Source organism: Hordeum vulgare, chromosome 6H (assembly GCF_904849725.1).
Source record: "Hordeum vulgare subsp. vulgare chromosome 6H, MorexV3_pseudomolecules_assembly, whole genome shotgun sequence".
Taxonomy (NCBI): domain Eukaryota; kingdom Viridiplantae; phylum Streptophyta; class Magnoliopsida; order Poales; family Poaceae; genus Hordeum; species Hordeum vulgare.
In genome coordinates this window covers 57,139,302-57,153,675 of record NC_058523.1, presented here as the reverse complement: position 1 = coordinate 57,153,675, position 14,374 = coordinate 57,139,302, and the positions used below count along the sequence as shown (strand labels likewise).

General features: G+C 43.7%; 1 long non-coding RNA gene and 1 pseudogene across 1 annotated transcript; both read right to left on the bottom strand.

Moving 5' to 3' along the window:
* Window positions 1-2,271: 2,271 nt before the first annotated feature.
* LOC123403775 lies at window positions 2,272-3,093 on the bottom strand. The gene is made up of 2 exons (XR_006611556.1): window positions 3,033-3,093; window positions 2,272-2,534 (listed from the first exon to the last, which is right to left on the bottom strand). It is a non-coding gene; the product is annotated as an uncharacterized LOC123403775 (long non-coding RNA).
* Window positions 3,094-3,482: 389 nt separating this feature from the next.
* LOC123405074 lies at window positions 3,483-7,523 on the bottom strand (annotated as a pseudogene).
* Window positions 7,524-14,374: the final 6,851 nt, after the last annotated feature.

Genomic DNA, 14,374 nt, shown 5'->3' with positions numbered 1-14,374 from the left:
CACGCACATCCTCCTCATTCCACATGCCCAACTCGTCATCCATTAGACAATTGACTGTTGCAGTAGCCGGAATAGGAGAAGTTGGGTGGAGCAAATGTCGGGGAACAACAGGAATCCAATGATCGGACAAAATACGAACTTTCTTGCCATCCCGAATGGCCGTCATCACACCGTGTTTTAGAAGTTTCCGGGCAAACAAAATACGGCGCCAAGTGTATGAAACCGAACGGGGTGCGTGTGCATTCCAAAAATCACCAAGAGGAAAATAACGTCCTTTCAGAACACGAGCACACAAGGATTCAGTGCCACTGAGGAGACGCCTACATTGTCTTCCTAACATAGCTTGGTTGAACAGAGGAAGGTCACGGAATCCCATGCCCCCAAGAGGCTTTGGCGAGGAAAGCCATTCCCAAGACCGCCGGTGCATCTTTTTTCCTTGCGTCTTCCCTGCCCCACCATTCATCTGCAATGAGTTGCCTGAACTGCTAACATGTAGAAACCAGAAGCTGGAAGCAACTCATAACAAACGCCGGGATTGCCGGGAGCCTGCAGTAGCTCAGATTTGGGCCGGCCCAGTGGAGCGACGCGCTGCCCCGCTCCGAGCGTTCCTCGCTCCGCGTGGTCGCTCGTTTCAACGGCTGACTTTGGAAAAACAGAAAAAAAAATAAGAGTCTAAAATAGTTCACGAATTTTGAAATAGTTCATTTCAATTTTCAAAAAGTTCATTGAATTTGAAAAAATCACTGATTTTGAAAAAAAAACTATCGATTATGAAAAAAAACACGAACTTGAGAAACATTGAACGAATTTTGAAAAAAGTTCACCAATTTTGAAAAAAGTTCATCTAATTTGGAAAAATGGTCATCATATTTGAAAAGAGTTCATCGAATTTGAAAAAAGTTCACCGGTTTTGAAAAATATTTCATCGAATTTGAAAAGAGTTCATCATTTTTTTAAATCAACGGTTTTGATAAATAGTTCATCAAATTTGAAAAGAGTTCATCATTTTTAAAAAAAATCACCGGTTTTGAAAATAAGTTCATCAAATTTGAAAAAAGTACATCAAATTTGAAAAAAAGTTCATTGATTTTGCAAAAAAATCATCGAATTTGAAAAAAGTTCACCATTTAAAAAAAAAGAAATTCTATGAACTCTTTTCAAATAATTGAACCAGGTCAAAGAAAAAAAAGAAAATAAATCGATGAAATAGGTCAAAGAAATAAAAGAATAGGAAAAAAAGAAGAAAAAGAGAATGAAAGAATAAAAGAGGGAAATGTTTTTAACTTGTCAGAAACTGCTTCGTGGTGGAATGGTTGCGTGATAATGTCTCTATGCTAGAGGTTCAAGGTTCGAACCGTGATCAACACATTAAATTTCCACGAATAAAAACATGGAGAAAACCCTACATGGGCCGTCCCCGCGATCAACACATTAAATTTCCGCGAATAAAAACATGAAGAAAACCCTACATGGGCCGTCCCAGCACGAGCCCGTTTGCAAAATTGCACAGTAACAAGCGCACACTGATAGAACGAAAATTCTTCAAATGCTTCGGTCTTGCAACTTTGGGGACGCACACAATAACAGAACCTTAGAGCATGGCAAATTTCCTCAAGGAAGTTCCAATGGGTTGATCAAAAAGTGCAGGAAATTCATCCGGCCATGAAGCTTTGGTTGGGCCCATCTGAAACAGAGCAGCGTTGGTCTCCTGGTTAGAGTATGGTTTGCACAATTTCTCATTCATATCATCCGTTACTTTAGCATAGCATCCAAAACAACATCAACAGACTCAGAAGGTTTGAAGGTAAAAATTTCGGTCTTGCAACTTTGGGGATGCACACAATAACAGAGTCACATAAATCATCCAGAATCGACTTCCCTTCAAGAAAACACCTTACAGCATGGCAAATTTCCTCAAGAAAGTTCCAATGGGTTTGATAAAAAAGTTCAGGAAATTCATCCGCCCATCTGAAACAAAGCAGCGTTAGTCTCCTGGTTACAGTATGGTTTGCACAATTCCTCATTCCACTACTAGGAAAAGGCCTGCTAGTGGCGCACCTGTTTTGGCTACTAATGGCGCACTATAGGTGCGCCACTAGCATCACGCCATTAGTATAGCTCATGATGCGCCACAGGTTATACTACCAGCTCTAAAAATATTCAATTATTATCCTCACACCCACAAGAAGGTTCAAGATAAACACATATTACACCACAATGAAAATATGTTTATAAACATGCACATACATTGAACGCAAGTTGACAAACAAATTAACCTAGAGGAAGCATAGTTTTGACCATCTTAACAATCATCTAGAACACACAAGTCACAAAAATATAAGGACTATTGGTTACTATGAGAGATTTCGGATGGTCCAGAACACACAAGTTTGTATCTACATGCACAAAGTGCAAGCTCCAAAACACTCGAAACACCAAATGGTCTACAAGAAAATAAGGTCCATGATTACAGGTTGGTTGGTCCATAAACGCTAGAGAGTCATCATGTCCATGTGCATCAATAGGTTGAGTACCTCAAAACATTTTGCACAAATTTATCAAGAAAGTGGAACCATATCAAGTTGTTAAAATCTCATATGCGTATTAAAAATATTCGATCAAAAGATTATCATAGATCAAGTCGTTAACAATATAGTTTCTATAGAAGTTATAATCATCTCACATGCTATTATATAGAACTATGTTTCAGTGCTTATAGTTTTATCAACAATGAATGCATTGAGCATCTTAAACAAAGATTGGCATGATATCATAGTTAACAACATCATTTCTATGTGGTTATTAGTCGATTGCCCGTGCGTTGCCACGGAACATAAAAAATGATTGCTGTGTGTGCTCATTAGTCAAGTCCAACATAGACGGAATTCATGTTTATATGGTGGAAACCACTCGTGTGTCGTCCTTCCGTGCCCTCCCTCTCTCATAATCACTATGCACACATGATATGTCCTTTGTAATTTTTGAATGCATGTGTCGCATATGATTTACAATTGTGTTGCGACAAATATTACCTTGGGTTTCCTTCCTTCATACAATGATCACCACACACCCCTTATGTCTCTTTTCTTGCAGTCATGTAAACATAATGCATGAGAAAATTCTTGTCTACACCAAACATAGTCTGATTGTATTCAAACATTATTATTATTTTGTTTCCAACTGAAATGGGTTTTCAGGAAGCTATTCTTGGAAATCAGATGCCGGGAAGAAAGTAAGGGCACAACTACTGTATTTGGCTTCATATTTATGGACACCTTAAGATATTCTGGTACAATTTTCAGCTTCATTTCCAAAATAAATAAAAACTGCTCCTTCACTCATACCATATCTTCCTAACCAAATCTGTCTTGCCAAATACGACCTATTTCTCAAATTAACTTGTCCCTAACTCCCAACAGCATGTGATTCAAATCTGGCAATAGTCTATTAATACTTTGCTACGCACGGGTTGGTTTACCTCTTTAGCCCGTTAGAGAAACTATATCATCACACTGTAGCGTATGGATAAATAGGCGCAGAATAAATACATTTAGCATATACTAGATGGCAGCAGACAGATAATGGATCTACCCTTTCCGTGCACCATAAACAAGTGCAATTGCACATTTAAGTGAAGAAAATGTTAAAATAACTTCTAAATGTTTCATAATTAGCATTGTTTTGTTTCATATACAATGTATATACAAGTTCTATGACTGTTGATGGCCCGGCACTCAGACTAGTCTAGCAAGTAATATCCAGTTTGAAGAAGTCGACAGACAGCGACACAGACCTTGGCACGAGGATGCTCATTGTTTGTGCCGTTCATTTTGGCTATTACAAGGGAGTCAATGCCATGGAGAAACTTGGCCAACTTGTTGTAGATAGGCTCCAGTGACTGACAATGGCCACACCAGTACACAGAATCTGTAACATCTGGCCATATGTCAAGAAGATTCACAAATTAGAATCCAATACGTTATAGGAGTAACTAAAATAAGAGTTGCAGCTCACAAACTTCTGACATTTCTAGTATAATCATATATTGTAATCATAAATTGTGAAATGCATCCATTATACTCCCTCTGTTCCTAAATATAAGTCTTTTAAGATATTTCATTAGGAGACTACATACGAAGCAAAATGAGTGAATCTACACTCTAAAGTATGTCTATATACATCCGTATGTAGTCCACTAATGAAACCTCTTTAAAGACTTATATTTAGGAACGGAGGGAGTATAAACTGGCTAGACCATGCATGTGAAATCCTAATTATAAGCTGTTACAAGACAGTGTAAATTTTGTATGTTCCAATGTTGCTTCATCAACACAACTACATTGACAAGATCTAGTATCAAAAAAAAGGGGGGGAAATTTAGAGCTCAGTTTTTGGTTGACATGGTATAAATAAAAAATGATAAAGATGAACTGATTAAAGTGGAAGGTTCCATTTGCACAAATCAGTAGAAACAAGCAAACAGATATAATTGTTTAAGGCATTGCTGAGTTAGTTGATTATACGTATAGCTGTGGCAGATGTTGTCACAGACTTGAGCCCAGCAGTACAGGCATGAGCCTGATCTGGCAGTGTTGAGTAATCCTTAGCTTCCAGCTTCTGTGTGACATCCGTGTATAGCCACTTCAGCCACTGGCCCACAAATCTGTATGCATAAGCTGAAGCCAGCAAAAGGAAGAGCCTGCTCTGTTGAGTCTTGTAATTGATGACCTGTAAACAGTGTAAATACATTAGACACTTGTTGGTAGTGAGAAGTTGTCTTGCCATTTGATCAAATTTCTTTACTTCTAGTTCCGAGTGTTGGCCAGAGTAACAGATAACTTGAGAATGACAATCAGAAAGGCTGACTGTAGTACCTGAGTCTCAGGGCCACCAGCCTGGGAACCAAACTGCTTCCGGATAGGCGATAGCACTATACCTTACAGCAATGCAAACGGCACGGGACAGAGCCTTGGAAGCATCTGCGACAATTGTCTGACGGACATAAACCATTGTCCCGTATAGCAGCTGCTTTGGTACATCTGAATGCACATACTTTCCCTCCCTTGTAACTTGGGAAAGCCTAGAAGAAATAACCATGGCATATTTTAGGAGGATTACAGCAAACTAACAAGATATATTGGTACACATAAAGTGGCAGAACAAAAAACATGCCAACGGACCAACCTCATCAACATTTGATCCCTTGGGATTCGCACATGGTCGAAGCGCAGAACACCATTATCCATGCTGTTATACGCCCCACTGCCAAACTTTCCACCAATATCACCGAGAGTAACGCCAGGAAGAGGAGAGTGGTCATCTAAGCTTCGCAACTGCACAATGAAACCTCAAATATGGATGTGCATGAGTTACAGTTCGCAAAGGGAAAGCCCACTTAAGTGTCAACCATAAAATGCAGAATGCTTTACCATGTATACCATAGTCTTTTCCTTCCGTAATGAGACGAGCATAGACAACTGCATGAGTGGAAGCTTTGCCCAAGCCGCCAGGCCACCACTGCACATTGGAGAGGGGAAATCATTAACCATGCAAAAGGAGGCCCTTGAGAAATTTCGGATTGCTGAGAAAATATAACTAAGAAAGCAAAATCCTAAAATAAATAAGCAAACTATATAAGCAGGTTTACAAAACGTTACCTTGCTAGAGGTCAGAGTTGGGCTGTGCATAACAAACTCATCGGTACTTGGATCAAATGTGGCAGTTGTCTCAAGACCCTGAACATTTGAACCATGGCCAAGTTCAGTCTGAGCATATCATCCAATTATTTGGAACTTGTACGCCATTGGCAACCACTTCTTCTGTTGCTCTTCAGTCCCTTGCCATTTTATGGCAGGAACAAACATGCCCTGCAAAAGAAGCATCGCATTAAGTGTTGTTGCCAATTTGAGAAAATAAGTTAATTTATGTTCCTAGTTGCAGTCATCAAGAGATCAAAGATAATTCAAGCACTCTGAGGACAAGCTTATGAAAGCTCAATAGTGCAGATGAAGCTATCTGTTGACCAATGTGGTATGTTTTTTTCTAAAATAAACTAATTCTAGGAAGGCCCCAAGTGGCAAAGGATTCGACATATATATAGGAAGCAGCCTGGCTAGCTCAAGCACGTCCTCGGCACATAAGACATAACACAAGTGAAGAACAGCTGAACATTGCATATACTGAGGAATGAGTATATAAAGAATGGATAGACATACCCAATGGAGATCGACATAACCGGGCTGGTCAATGTACAGCCTCAGCAAGTTTGCTTCCTCTTCTGTTAATCCACAAAGAAGAAGATGGAAGTATATCAGTCAAGAGTACATACATACATACATACATACATACATAAATAGAACAAATAAATACTAGAAAAAGCTTGGGGTTGGTGCTGGGCATCCATCCGCAGGACCTGTGAGACGCAGCTCGATGATGCGCTTCCACGCGTGCGCCGCCTTCTTGAGCGTGTCCTTGAACAGCTCCTTCCTGGAGAGCATCATCCTGGTATCCTTGCGGAACACCTGGATAGATTGCAAAGGAATTCAATATAAGCCAATGCTTTCTGCCAGCCGCCATCATCACGTGAACAAAGCACACTTGAGGCTGATAGAAACACCTCGAGTGCAGCATAGAACCAGGCGATGGTTTGGTTCAGTTTTAACATTTGCTAAGGAGAGTCTTTGGGAAGACTGAATGAAAGTAGATATTAGATAGTTGCGGCAGTGTCTTACTGTTGTCCATACAATGCGTGGACTATCAAGGTTGGAACAGGAGAAGCGTATTGCTGTTGAACATGAGTGGAATCGTTGAGCATATTCCTGGTGCGGAGAAGAGCAGGAAGGTGGAGCATCCAAAGCTGTGCGCGATCATGTCATGCCTGCCTGAAGTTGACAGACAGTGGTTTTGCTAAGAGTACTAGGTGTGTGCCGTGACTGAATGAATGAATGAGCCCTTGCTTGGTCCGGTAGACGGTGGTGCGGTGGACTTGAGTGAATCAATCCGTCCAATAGGATCTTATTATGCAGATCTCTCGAGTCAAATCGAAGTGAATTAACAAACGCGGGAAGGGTGACGAATTGCTTTTGAATAATTGTAAGGGTACTGAATACTGCATACTAGGTAGTACAAGTCGCTGCTCGGAACCGGAAGCATCCCTTCCCTCCCTCCTCCCATTCCCATGGTAATGCATGCTTGGGAGGTGGTGGTGGTAGGTGGGGGGAACAATTAAGCGCAGAGGCATTTAATCAAACCGAACCGAATCGAAACGAATCTAATCTGGAGAAGGTAGATCTGTGGCGGTCGTCCGTCCATGGGGAGGGGAGTAGGGAACCGAGGGAGGGGAATCGGGCGGAATTGGGGGTAGGGGTGCTTACTGGGTCTGACGCGACGAGCCTGGCCATGCGGTCGGCGACCTCGACGGCGTGGCGGGAGCCGGCCCATGCGACCTTCATGGCGTCGACGTCGAAGTGCGTGGTGGCCCTCTCCCCGGCCAGGTGGTCGGGCTCCCCTCCGGCGTCCGCCATCTTAGTTAGCGGTAGCTGCTGCCGACGCGTGGGTGGGGTGGGGTGGTTGGAGTGGGAGGGGGCGAGGCGAGAAGCACGAGGTTGGGGAGGGGAGGGAGCCGCGGTAGCGCACGAGCACGCGGGAACGGCGTCGGCACGACGGGGAGCTCTGCACCTAACCCTAGGTCGCCAGCCCCCCCTTGGGCCATGGGGACGAGCGGGAGAGGGAGCGGGAGAGGGGCCGCGCGGGGACTGGCATGGGGATTTTAGCGGGGGTTATAGCAATGGCGCATCCCAGGGGTGCGCCATTAGTAATCTTTTTTATAGCAATGGCACATCTTCAGGTGGTGCGTCATTAGTAGTTTTGTAAAAAAAATTAAAAAAAATAGTAGTGGCGCACTGGGTGAGTGGTGCGCCATTACTAGTTAAACTAGTAATGACACACTCTGCCCCAGTGCGCCATTAGTACTTTTGCAAAAAAAAAAAATTATAGTAATGGCGCACCGAGTGTGTGGTGCGCCATTAGTGTCCATCACACTAATGGCAGACCTGCACATGGTGCGCCACTGCTATATAGTAGTGGCGCACTAATTGTCTGGTGCGCCATTAGTGTCTATATCATCTATAGCCCTTTTCCTAGTAGTGTTGATATCATTCGTTACTTTAGCACGCATAGCATCCAAAACAACATCAACATACTTACAAGGTTCGAAGGTAAAAAGTTTCGGTCTTGCAACTTTGGGGATGCACACAATAACAGAGTCACAGAAATCATCCGGAATCGACTTCCCTTCAAGAAAACACCTTACAACATGGCAAATTTCCTCAAGGAAGTTCCAATGGGTTTGATCAAAAAGTGCAAGAAATTCATCCGGCCATGAAGCTTTGGTTGGGCCCAGCTGAAACAAAGCAGCGTTGGTCTCCTGGTTACAGTATGGTTTGCATAATTCCTCATTCATATCATCCGTTACTTTAGCACGGATAGCATCCAAAACAACATCAACAGACTTACAAGGTTCGAAGGTAAAAAGTTGATCATAAAAATTCTGAACCATACCTTTAATCTGTGATTGGAAAACACATGTAGTACCATCATCGCGAATCAAGGAGATGATCTTGTTAGTCTGTCAACAAGCTGATGCACGGGCATGGAAGAAGGCGGTATTCCGGTCTCCCTCCCGTAGGCAGTCCACCTTAGGGCTTGTTCGGTTGGTGGGGAAAAGGAGGGGATTTGGCAGGGATCGGTGGGGATTAGGTCCGCTATAAGTCAAAATCTCCTCTAATCCACTTCAATTCCCTTGAAAGGGGGTGTAACTGAACAAAGCCTTAGAGTGTTGTCGTGCCATAATTTCTTGGCGCTCAAACAGTTCACACAGTTGCTTTTCAATCGAACGTTCCTCAGACAAAAGAGTAAGCCGAAACTGGGGGTGTATGAATAGTTCTGAGTCGCCTTTCCAGTTTACCAATCTTCTTGCTGACCAATCCAATAGAATCTTGGCTTCACGACCGTAGAGAGCAATCAAAATCGCATAATTATGTGACGATGTGGTGATGATGTTTTCCACCGAACAATCATCATAGAGATTAGAAAAATCACCATTCTCCATTGCTCTATCAAGCCTAACTTTGACATTGGAATTAGGGTCTTGAAATATAAGTTTACTTGTTTCTTCTACTGTGAGCTTCTCTTGCCAACACAGTGGTCGCATGGAATTCCTGCCTCTGATCTAACACATGAGTCTCTCACATGTCACGTGTGGGGCCAAAGCTGACCCAGGAGTCACGTGACTGTGACGTGGGTGAAGACTTCCCTAATCTATATCCCTCTCATTTCTTTCTTAAAAACAAATAACGATTGATCCACAATGTCTTCCATGTCATAGGTCAAACCATGTTTCAGTGCCTTGATCTGTAGAATATTTAATGTTAGGTTCCATAAGAAATGGTCGCATGAGCTGGGGAAGAAGGGGGGACTTTGTCCCCTATTAGCCACTAATCTTGTTCATCTTTAATTTGTGTTAGTTGCATGCATGGGTTAGTCGGCAGTGTTTGGGAGTGTGCATTAGGCTGGTTGTAATGGTTAGTATCATGCATATGATACTACCGCCCTAATGCAGAGTATCATAGATCACATCATTTATTGACATGCATGACACATATTAGTATAGCATTTATTATGATACTGTATCATGATATGATACTGAACTATCTCTTTCTTCATTTAATTCTATGACATCTCATCATAATTGCTTAGTTTGCATGCATGATACTAGCCATGATACTCCCACTACGACCTATAAGTGGGCGCCATGTACCTAGTAGTTAGGATCCTGAGTACATCTAAGAGAGGGATATGCGGTCATGGGTTAGAGCATCTCTAGACATCCTGCAAACTGGACGTCCGCTAAAATAACCGCCGATTTGAGGGATCCATCCCGTATCCCCAGACCGAATAGATCTTGGCCATCCCAGATTTTTTTCGTGGTATCCCACAACCGCGAGCCCATTTCCTACGCATGTGCGGGAAGTCAACAGATTTTGGAGGAACCCCTTTCCCTTGGCACGAAACAACTTAGCCGGTTCCAGCTCCCGCTTCCGCCCTCACCTCCTCCACCTACTGTACCTCCGGCCTCGCCTTCTAGCCACATTGTGCTGGAATTTAGCCGCATGGAGTACCCGTCGGGCACGGGCGCAACATATCAAGTGCCATCGCTTCCGGCCTATCAACTTGGGCCTCCCATGACTTCAACTCCGCCATACATCGCTCCAATTTCTCTTACACCATCACCACCATCAAGAGAAAGCGGCAAGAAATCCATATCGTGCAAGGGGTCGTCGCAATCGGCGTGGCACCACCAAGTGTCGACCCCGCTCCGGACCCACATGTCCCAATCAAGAGTGTCTGTATGGGTGGTGGTGGTGGTGGCCTCGGCAATGTTGGTACTTGTTGGAATTATGCCCTAGAGGCAATAATAAATGTATAGTTATTATTATAATTCCTGTATCAAGATAATAGTTTATTATCCATGCTATAATTGTATTGAATGAAGACTCATTTACATGTGTGGATACATAGACAAAACACCGTCCCTAGCATGCCTCTAGTTGGCTAGCCAGTTGATCGATGATAGTCAGTGTCTTCTGATTATGAACAAGGTGTTGTTGCTTGATAACTGGATCACGTCATTAGGAGAATCACGTGATGGACTAGACCCAAACTAATAGACGTAGCATGTTGATCGTGTCATTTTGTTTCTACTGTTTTCTGCGTGTCAAGCATTTATTCCTATGACCATGAGATCATATAACTCACTGACACCGGAGGAATGCTTTGTGTGTATCAAACGTCGCAACGTAACTGGGTGACTATAAAGATGCTCTACAGGTATCTCCGAAGGTGTTAGTTGAGTTAGTATGGATCAAGACTGGGATTTGTCACTCCGTGTGACGGAGAGGTATCTCGGGGCCCACTCGGTAATACAACATCACACACAAGCCTTGCAAGCAATGTAACTTAGTGTAAGTTGCGGGATCTTGTATTACGGAACGAGTAAAGAGACTTGCCGGTAAACGAGATTGAAATAGGTATGCGGATACCGACGATCGAATCTCGGGCAAGTAACATACCGAAGGACAAAGGGAATGACATACGGGATTATACGAATCCTTGGCACTGAGGTTCATGTTGGAATTATGCCCTAGAGGCAATAATAAATGTATAGTTATTATTATAATTCCTGTATCGAGATAATAGTTTATTATCCATGCTATAATTGTATTGAATAAAGACTCATTTACATGTGTGGATACATAGACAAAACACCGTCCCTAGCATGCCTCTAGTTGGCTAGCCAGTTGATCGATGATAGTCAGTGTCTTCTGATTATGAACAAGGTGTTGTTGCTTGATAACTGGATCACGTCATTGGGAGAATCACGTGATGGACTAGACCCAAACTAATAGACGTAGCATGTTGATCGTGTCATTTTGTTGCTACTGTTTTCTGCGTGTCAAGTATTTATTCCTATGACCATGAGATCATATAACTCACTGACACCGGAGGAATGCTTTGTGTGTATCAAACGTCGCAACGTAACTGGGTGACTATAAAGATGCTCTACAGGTATCTCCGAAGGTGGTAGTTGAGTTAGTATGGATCAAGACTGGGATTTGTCACTCCGTGTGACGGAGAGGTATCTCGGGGCCCACTCGGTAATACAACATCACACATAAGCCTTGCAAGCAATGTAACTTAGTGTAAGTTGCGGGATCTTGTATTACGGAACGAGTAAAGAGACTTGCCGGTAAACGAGATTGAAATAGGTATGCGGATACTGACGATCGAATCTCGGGCAAGTAACATACCGAAGGACAAAGGGAATGACATACGGGATTATACGAATCCTTGGCACTGAGGTTCAAACGATAAGATCTTCGTAGAATATGTAGGATCCAATATGGGCATCTAGGTCCCGCTATTGGATATTGACCAAGGAGTCTCTCGGGTCATGTCTACATAGTTCTCGAACCCGCAGGGTCTGCACACTTAAGGTTCGACGTTGTTTTATGCGTATTTGAGTTATATGGTTGGTTACCGAATGTTGTTCGGAGTCCCGGATGAGATCATGGACGTCACGAGGGTTTCCGGAATGGTCCGGAAACGAAGATTGATATATAGGATGACCTCATTTGATTACCGGAAGGTTTTCGGAGTTACCGGGAATGTACCGGGAATGACGAATGGGTTCCGGGGGTTCACCGGAGGGGGGCAACCCACTCCGGGGAAGCCCATAGGTATTTGGGGGGGTCACACCAGCCCTTAGTGGGCTGGTGGGACAGCCCACCAAATCCTATGCGCCAAGGAAGAGAAAATATCAAAGGAAAGAAAAAAAAGGGGAGAGGTGGGAAGGGGGAAGGACTCCCTCCCACCAAACCAAGTAGGACTCGGTTTGGGGGGGGAGAGTCCTCCCCCTGGCTCGGCCGACCCCTTGGGGTTCCCTTGGACCCCAAGGCAAGGTCCCCCTCCCTCCTCCTATATATATGGGGCTTTTAGGGCAGATTTGAGACGACTTTCTCACGGCTGCCCGACCACATACCTCCATAGTTTTCCCTCTAGATCGTGTTTCTGCGGAGCTCGGGCGGAGCCCTGCTGAGACAAGATCATCACCAATCTCCGGAGCGCCGTCACGCTGCCGGAGAACTCTTCTACCTCTCCGTCTCTCTTGCTGGATCAAGAAGGCCGAGATCATCGTCGAGCTGTACGTGTGCTGAACGCGGAGGTGCCGTCCGTTCGGTACTAGATCGTGGGACTGATCGCGGGATTGTTCGCGGGGCGGATCGAGGGACGTGAGGACGTTCCACTACATCAACCGCGATCTCTAATCGCTTCTGCTGTACGATCTACAAGGGTACGTAGATCACTCATCCCCTCTCGTAGATGGACATCACCATGATAGGTCTTCGTGCGCGTAGGAAAATTTTTGTTTCCCATGCGACGTTCCCCAACAGTGGCATCATGAGCTAGGTTCATGCGTAGATGTCTTCTCGAGTAGAACACAAAAGGTTTTGTGGGCGGTGATGTGCGTTTTGCTGCCCTCCTTAGTCTTTTCTTGATTCCGCGGTATTGTTGGATTGAAGCGGCTTGGACCGACATTACTCGTACGCTTACGAGAGACTGGTTTCATCGTTACGAGTAACCCCCTTTGCTCAAAGATGACTGGCAAGTGACGGTTTCTCCAACTTTAGTTGAGTCGGATTTGACCAAGGAGGTCCTTGGATGAGGTTAAATAGCAACTCATATATCTCCGTTGTGGTGTTTGCGTAAGTAAGATGCGATCCTACTAGATACCCTTGGTCACCACGTAAAACATGCAACAACAAAATTAGAGGACGTCTAACTTGTTTTTGCAGGGTATGATTGTGATGTGATATGGCCAATGATGTGATGTGATATATTGGATGTATGAGATGATCATGTTGTAATAGAAATATCGACTTGCACGTCGATGGTACGGCAACCGGCAGGAGCCATAGGGTTGTCTTTATACTAACATATGTGCTTGCAGATGCGTTTACTATTTTACTAGGATGTAGCTTTAGTAGTGATAGCATAAGTAGCACGACAACCCCGATGGCGACACATTGATGGAGATCATGATGATGGAGATCATGGTGTGGCGCCGGTGACAAGAAGATCGTGCCGGTGCTTTAGTGATGGAGATCAAGAAGCACGTGATAATGGCCATATCATGTCACTTATGAATTGCATGTGATGTTAATCCTTTTATGCACCTTATTTTGCTTAGAACGACGGTAGCATTATGAGGTGATCTCTCACTAAAATTTCAAGACGAAATTGTGTTCTCCCCGACTGTGCACCGTTGCTACAGTTCGTCGTTTCGAGACACCACGTGATGATCGGGTGTGATAGACTCAACGTTCACATACAACGGGTGCAAAACAGTTGCGCACGCGGAACACTCGGGTTAAGCTTGACGAGCCTAGCATGTGCAGACATGGCCTCGGAACACATGAGACCGAAAGGTCGATCATGAATCATATAGTTGATATGATTAGCATAGGGATGCTTACCACTGAAACTACTCTCGACTCACGTGATGATCGGACTTGGGATAGTGTAAGTGGATCATGAACCACTCAAATGACTAGAGAGATGTACTTTTTGAGTGGGAGTTTAGCATATAATTTGATTAAGTTGAACTCTAATTATCTTGAACATAGTCTAAGTCCACTTTGAATATATTTGTGTTGTAGATCATGGCTCACGCAAGTGTCATCCTCAATTTTAATACGTTCCTAGAGAAAGCTAAGTTGAAAGATGATGGAAGCAACTTTGTAGACTGGGCTCGTAA